The 7,343-nt window shown below is 40.2% G+C and overlaps 1 pseudogene; it reads right to left on the bottom strand.

The window, feature by feature from the left end:
- Nucleotides 1-5,018: 5,018 nt before the first annotated feature.
- On the bottom strand, nucleotides 5,019-6,789 carry LOC144595616 (small ribosomal subunit protein eS27 pseudogene; annotated as a pseudogene).
- Between the last annotated feature and the right edge of the window lie 554 nt (nucleotides 6,790-7,343).

Below are 7,343 nucleotides of genomic sequence, written 5' to 3'. Positions count from 1 at the left end.
AGGGTACAGTGGGACCGCAGGAAAATTCATGTTGTCAGAAGTGAGACTGAGTAACAGGCAATCAGGAGGTGATCGGTGGTAATTTATAAAGATAGTGGAACAAGAGGGTGGACTGCTAACTGCAGAATTAAGAAGAAACTCACGTCAACAGTAGGGCGGCACGGTAGCGCAGCGGTAGAGTTGTTGCTTTACAGCGAATGCAGCGCCGGAGACTCAGGTTCGATCCTGACTACGGGTGCTGCACTGTAAGGAGTTTGTACGTTCTCCCCGTGACTTGTGTGGGTTTTCTCCGAGATCTTCGGTTTCCTCCCACACTCCAAAGACATACAGGTATGTAGGTTAATTGGCTGGGTAAATGTAAAAATTGTCCCTAGTGGGTGTAGGATAGTGTTAATGTACGGGGATCGCTGGGCGGCACGGACTTGGTGGGCCGAAAAGGCCTGTTTCCGGCTGTATATATATGATATGATATGATATGATATGAACAGCACTCAAGACAAAATGTCAGAAATGGAACAAATTGGCTCCTGAGCAAAAATGATGGAATACAGAAGGTGTTTAGCATTTACTTTGAACTGCCAGATATGTAACACAGCGATAATATTAACAAACGTTACCGATGTCAAGGCTAAAGAATAAAATGCAGTGAATCATGAGTGAGAGGAAACTGTATCATTGGAAGTGGCCTTGGAATCTGAGTGACACAAACTAATGATTTGGCACCATACAGTAAAGCTGGTGTCTATTTGATGAGAAGGCCAAAAGTTTAAATGTTTAATTTCAGCGCCATCTGAATTATTTCAAAGCTATTAATTTAGCATACCGTATATAACTGGGGTAACAGAGGAAGCGATTGACAATTCCATTGTGAATTTGAGAAGCAGAGTGAGATTTAGAATTTCAGTAATAAAGGTAGTTCTGGTTTCATGCGTATTTACATAAGTTCAATTGGATATAACATGAGTGATAAATCAGGGAACACTATTTGTATTACTTGGGCCAAACATGATTTTGATCAGAAATTAGAGAATCACTTAAAACTTACTTGGAAAAATGTCAAGTAGAGAAAATAAAATGCTGACTGGAAATAAGAAACAATCTAGGGGAAAAAAATATTTCCATCTAACCTTCCCACAGTAATAAGCTGTCACATAGGAACACAGCTGCTACTTTAACCAAAGGTAGCCAAAGGAATTGACAAGGAATCACTTCTGTTGCAATGATACTCTGTGGAAAAAAAATACGTTCCCACATTGACACAATTATTTTTATAGCAGGGTGTTTTATAATGCAGAGTTTCTTAGAAACACAGCTGTTGCATGGTAGTAAAATTATTGTATTCTTGAACTGAACATTGAGAAGCAGATGAATGTGAAGGCTACCTAATAAGAGTAGACATGTCAAACATTTAACTACTCCCTTTAGGGGAGAAATAGAATAACCAGTATAATGGAATTGGCACTGAGTAATGTGAAAATTTCAGTCGGCTGGAGATGCAAGCATGGTCCAAATAGGTAATATGCAGAGCCCCAAGGATAGTAAAAACAATATAGCCTTCTTCACCTGGATCTGGTAACATGATCTAAGGGCGTTTGGAGAGTAAACTGGAAGTCACATTTCAAGGATGGCACCATTATTTCTGTTGGTCTCTGAGTTCAATCCTGATCTCGAGCAGTAATTAAGTGGACCTTGCACATATTCGCTGTGATTGCAAGGGTTTCCGTTGGTTTCTCTAGCTTTCTTGCACATCAAAGAAGCACAGTGGTAATTTAGTTGGCTATTGTAAATTACCTCTGATGTAGTCAGCTGGCAGGAGGAAGGGAGCAGAGTTGTTGGGCATGTATGAGAGATTAGGTAGGGGAACGGGACTGGATCAGATTGCTCTAAGAGCTGACATAGACTCCATGGGCTGAATGTCATTTTTCAACAGTGTAAGAAAATAAGGAAGGACATTCTTGCTATTGAGGGAGTGCAGCGTAGGTTCACTAGGTTAATTCGTGGAATGGCGGGACTGTCGTATGTTGAAAGACTGGAGTAACTGGGCTTGAATACACTGGAATTTAGAAGGATGAGAGGGGATCTTTTTTAAGCATATAAGATTGTTAAGGGATTGGACACACTAGAGGCAGGAAACATGATCCCAATGTTGGGGGAGTCCAGAACAAGGGGCCACAGTTTAAGAATGAGGGGTAGGCCATTTAGAACGGAGATGAGGAAAATCTTTTTCACTCAGAGAAGGCAGTGGAGGCCAATTCTCTGAATGCATTCAAGAGAGAGCTAGATAGAGCTCTTAAGGATAGCGGAGTCAGGGGGTATGGGGAGAAGGCAGGAACGGGGTACTGATTGTGAATGATCAGCCATGATCACATTGAATGGCAGGGCTGCCTCGAAGGGCCGAATGGCCTACTCCTGCACCTATCGTCTATTGTCTATTGTCTTAAACCCTATATATTGTTTGAATCAATCTACTATTTAGTTATCAGGGTAGAATGTGACCTGATGAGAACGTGTGGAAGGAGCCACATTGATTCAGCACCCAGGCTTACAGTACAATGAGTGTTTTATTTACTATCCATAAGGAGTGATGCTAGACAGGCAGCTGAATTGCTATCATCTGTTCTACACCTTTGCATCAAGGCAAGTTCAACCTTTGTCTTTTATCATGAGATGTAGTCCACCCCAGCATATTTATTAAGAACACATGAGGTTAACTGTAAATTCATTACATTCTATTACCCAGCAGAGGAGCTGTCACAGTTCACTCACAGCAACGTACTTTCGACATTGTACTCTGGTGCAAAGCAGATAATAGTGAATCAAGCATGAATCAGGCAAAGCAAGTAAGCAAGGGACTTGTGTACTTACTGTCATCCATTTTATGCCATCACATTAAGCCAGAAACAACTGTATTACATTCTGAGTACTCATCAGTAAAAACTCAATTGACATACCAGCTCTGCAGTATTTGTAGTTAATTAGCTACAACTGACTACATTGTGTTTTAAATGTGATTTAATAGTAACACGGTCTGAGAATGGTTCCTCTTAAGTGAATTTATATTCTTCATGCCTTTTGAAAAAGTAATCTCCATATTCATTTTCCAGCCTTGGCATGCTCATCTTACAGCTATTATGTGAAATTCCTGTTCAAAGCAGATACAAGAGTAAAATGTGTTACAATATTTCTTATCATATTTGCTTGTTGCAAAATATTGGCAACAGGCATATCGATCATATTTATTAAATACGCTTCTTTTGCACCTGCTTATTTTAAGCAATATGGTTATTGGACATGAGCTCAAGAGGGTACAGTTGTTGTTGGGTAAGTTCACATCCGACATGTGAGAGTCGTTTAAAGGCCAGTTGATCAAAAATTCAGAAGCGGCAAGTTCCGGTTAGGAGAAGGGAAAAGGACGGCTAAGTAACCAAAATATGGATGATCAAAGAAGTTCTAAAATTGGTCAAAAAAAAGTATGCACATGCAAGGTTTAAGAGGTTGAAATCAGACAGATGCTTTAGGAGATATATTTTTTAAAAGAGCAAAGAAATCAAGCAGGTTATTAGAAGGGCCAAAAGGTTTTTTATACCTATTTTTGAAACAAGAGGATAACCAGGGAGAAGGTGGGATCACTCAAGATAATGGAGGGAATTTTTGCTTAGAGGGCCTTGGATGTAGGCAACGTACTAACAAGTCATTTGCATCTGTTTTCACCAAGGAGAAGAATCAGTATGGAGAATACTAACATGCAAGGGCAGTTTGAGATTAAGAAAGAAGGAATGTTGGGGCTCTTGAAGAGTATTAAGGTAGATAAATCCTCAGGGCATGATCATCTATATCCCATTTATATCCCATCTTATTAAGAGAAACAAGAGAGGAGATTATGAGAGACTTGACAAAGATCTTACATCTTCTTGAGCCGCAGGTGAGTTCCCGGAGGACTGGAATGTAGTTGTTCCCTCATTTAATGTCAAATTTTTATGTAGTTGTGAGTCTTGTTGCTTTTTTGGTATGGCCGTATGGCAAACAAAATTCCTCATATGTTGCAAAACATCGCTAATAAATTATGATTATGATTATGATTATGATTTACAAATGGAAGAAGTGAGAATCCAGGGATTTAGAAGCTGGTGAACTTCATGTCAAATAAACATTTAATGGCAGGACCCTTAACAGTCTTTTTTACACAGTGGGATCTTAGGATGCAAGTCCATAAGTCCCTGAATGCGGCAACACAACTAGATATAGTGGCAAAGAGGACATATGGTAAGGTAGCCTTCATAGATCGGGGCATTGAGTTTAAGAGTCAAGAAGTCATGATGCAGCTTTATACGTATTTGGTTCAGTCACTTTGGAGTATTGCATGTGGTTCTGATCATCACATTACAGGCAGCAGGTGGAGACTTTGGAAAGGGTGTAAAGGAGGTTTGCAGAATGCTGCCTGGATTATTGGGTATTAGCTACAGGGAGAGGTTGGACAGACTTGGATTGTTTTCTCTAGAACCCCAGATGTTATGGGAGACCTGAGAGAAGAATATAAAATCATGAGAGGCATAGACAGGATAGACAGTCAGAACATTTTTCCCGGGATGGAAAAATCAAATACTAGATGTCATTGATTTAAAGTAAGAGGGGCAAAGTTTAAAGGCGATGAGCGGGGCAATTTTTTTTCCACAAGGTGATGACTGTTTGGAATGTGTTGCCAGGGTGGGTGGTTGAGGCAGATATGATAATGGCATTTAAGAGACTTTTGGATAGGCACATGGATATGCACAGAATAGAGGGATATGGATTAATTGCAGGGAGGTAAGATTTGGATTGGCGTCATGTTTGACACAGACATTGTGGGCCGAAGGGCCTGATCTTGTGTTTTATGTTCTACAATGGTGAACCTCCTCCTACTCTAGCACTGACATCCCCAGACAGAGTCCAGATGCCAAGCAGATAAAGCAGTGTCACTCAGCATCCTGTCTGTCAGCTCTGGAAGTGGTCCTGCTCTTCCTCAAATTACAACTTTCATGTTAGTGTTGCTTCCTGCAGAAGGAGCCGACATTGTTTATCCTTGCCTTTTCTCCCTTGGGCTGACAGATTACAGTGGAACATTTGACACATAGCACTACAATCGTAGCGTGTTTGAAAACAATGGTGATTTTTATAGCAGCCAGAGCACTTAACATCCGTGAAGTAGGAGTCTGGGCTTTGCACCGAATGCTTCTTCGTGTTCTTTTGCTTTTCCTCCTCAGGCGTGTCGCAACCTAAATTAATTTGGCTATTTCATTATTTTATGTTGAAAGCCAACCAACAAATTCTGAATGGGTTTATCTTTCAATTACATGTACTGGAGGATATTAATCTCAATTTTGATATAAATGTTTTCTTATTAGGGAAGGGGAAGTATGAGGCTTTCAGATTTATTTTTATTTCTAAAATCAAAATCATCAATAAGTAAAGACTTAATGCTATTCTGGGAGGCTTCATAATAGTAGCGATTCAATAGTAAAATTTAGTAAATACATCAGGGAGCCCTTATCAAAAGGATTGTTGTTTTGGTGATGGATTGCAAACTGAATATTAATGGCTAAAATTGAATTGAGTGGAACTACAGTACATCACTATTTTCACTTTAATCTTGAACCTGATATCAATGCATCTCTAACTCAGCATTTCTGAGTTAAACAAGTAGGTCCAGGCTACCACATTAATCCTTGCAGATGGATTGAACATTTTATTGAGGTTGGCAGCATCATATTAACCAGCTTTATGGGTTTACTGTTTGTTTACCAAATTTCTCAGCTCCAGGAAAATACTAACTTCCTTGACTATTTGATAGACCATTAAAACAACAGATCCTCCTCCAAAGCTCTATTTTGGAGCACCTTTTTAGCAGTCCTCCACCCAGCAGCCCTCTATTTATTTCACACAAAACCCCTCCCCCCAGGATCACTTGTAGGCTTATTATCTACTATCGTCTACTCTTTATGGTTGTGAAAGCAATTGTGTTGATAAGGATCTTGCGTCAAGACATGAAAGTTTAATTGTGACCTGCACCAACAATGGAACAATCACATTGTTACTTGCAGCAGCTTAACAGATCTGTAACTGAAATAACACACAGATAATGTATAACAATCAAAAATACAATAAATTAACAGCCATAATACAAGTAAACTATAATAGTTTATTCACCGACCAGCGATCCCCTCACACTTACACTATCCTACACACACTAGGGACAATTTAAGCCAATTAACCTACACACCTGTACATCTTTGGAGTGTGGGAGGAAACCGGAGCACCCGGAGAAACCTCACGTGGTCATGGGAGAACGTACAAACTCCGTATAGATAGCCTCCATAGTCAGGATCGAACCTGGATCTCTGACGCTGTAAGGCAGAAACTCTGCCGCTGCGCCACCGTGCTGCCTTAGTGCAAGAAACAATGTCTGTAGAGAAACCAAAAACACAGTCAATGGAAGAGCAGAGTCGGACACAAAGCGTTGGGACATGCAGCATCTCTAGAGAGAAGGAATGTGTGATGTTTCGGGTCGAGACCACTGAGAGTCAGGGGAGAGGGAGTCTAGAAATATGGAAGGGAGCAGAGTTGTTGGGTTAGTGTTGAGTCGTGCTGAGCAACATCTGAAAGGATTGTGTCGGTGGCTCACTGCTCTGAGCGCAAACACAGTTGACAGAATGTTTCAAGTAGGCAGTTTGTAAAACAAAACCATGGGATAAAAAGGACACACCTTATTTTGTGCTCCTGTTGTCTTGTGTTCACTTTGAGTCTCAGTGCCATGGTCACAACGCATAGAATCATGCCCTTCAGCCTACCACTCACTTGTGTAAAAGAGGCAATTTACAGAGGTCAATCAACCTTTTGGAATGTGGAAGGAAAGCAAAGAACCCGGGGGAATCCCATACATTTAAATGGAGAATATGCAAACTTCACACAGACATCAAAGAAAGTTAGGATTGAAGTTGGATCTCTAGAACTGTGAGATACGTCTGCAAATGGACTTTGTGGATATTAAAAATTCACAGAGAATGCACACTTTTACTCATCTATATCGGCAGCCTGCTGTAGTGTACCTCTCAACCAACCGAAAGCTGCATTTGACAATCATCCTTATAGTTAGACTGAGATAAAGCCCTTTATACGGCAACAATGCACTGCAGAAGATAACAGCTTATGAAGTAACCTGAACATTTGGAGTTTCCAATAGACAAATATATTTTAAAAGGTAATCATATATTTGAGTGGGAACAAAATAACAGGATCTAGAATCTGATAAGCACATTGAGAAGCACATTGAGAGGTTTTACTATATTAAGGGTGCAGTATAAATGTAA

Source organism: Rhinoraja longicauda, chromosome 7 (assembly GCF_053455715.1).
Source record: "Rhinoraja longicauda isolate Sanriku21f chromosome 7, sRhiLon1.1, whole genome shotgun sequence".
Taxonomy (NCBI): Eukaryota; Metazoa; Chordata; class Chondrichthyes; order Rajiformes; family Arhynchobatidae; genus Rhinoraja; species Rhinoraja longicauda.
The sequence above is the reverse complement of the archived record's forward strand: the minus strand, read 5'-3'. Positions and strand labels throughout refer to the sequence as shown.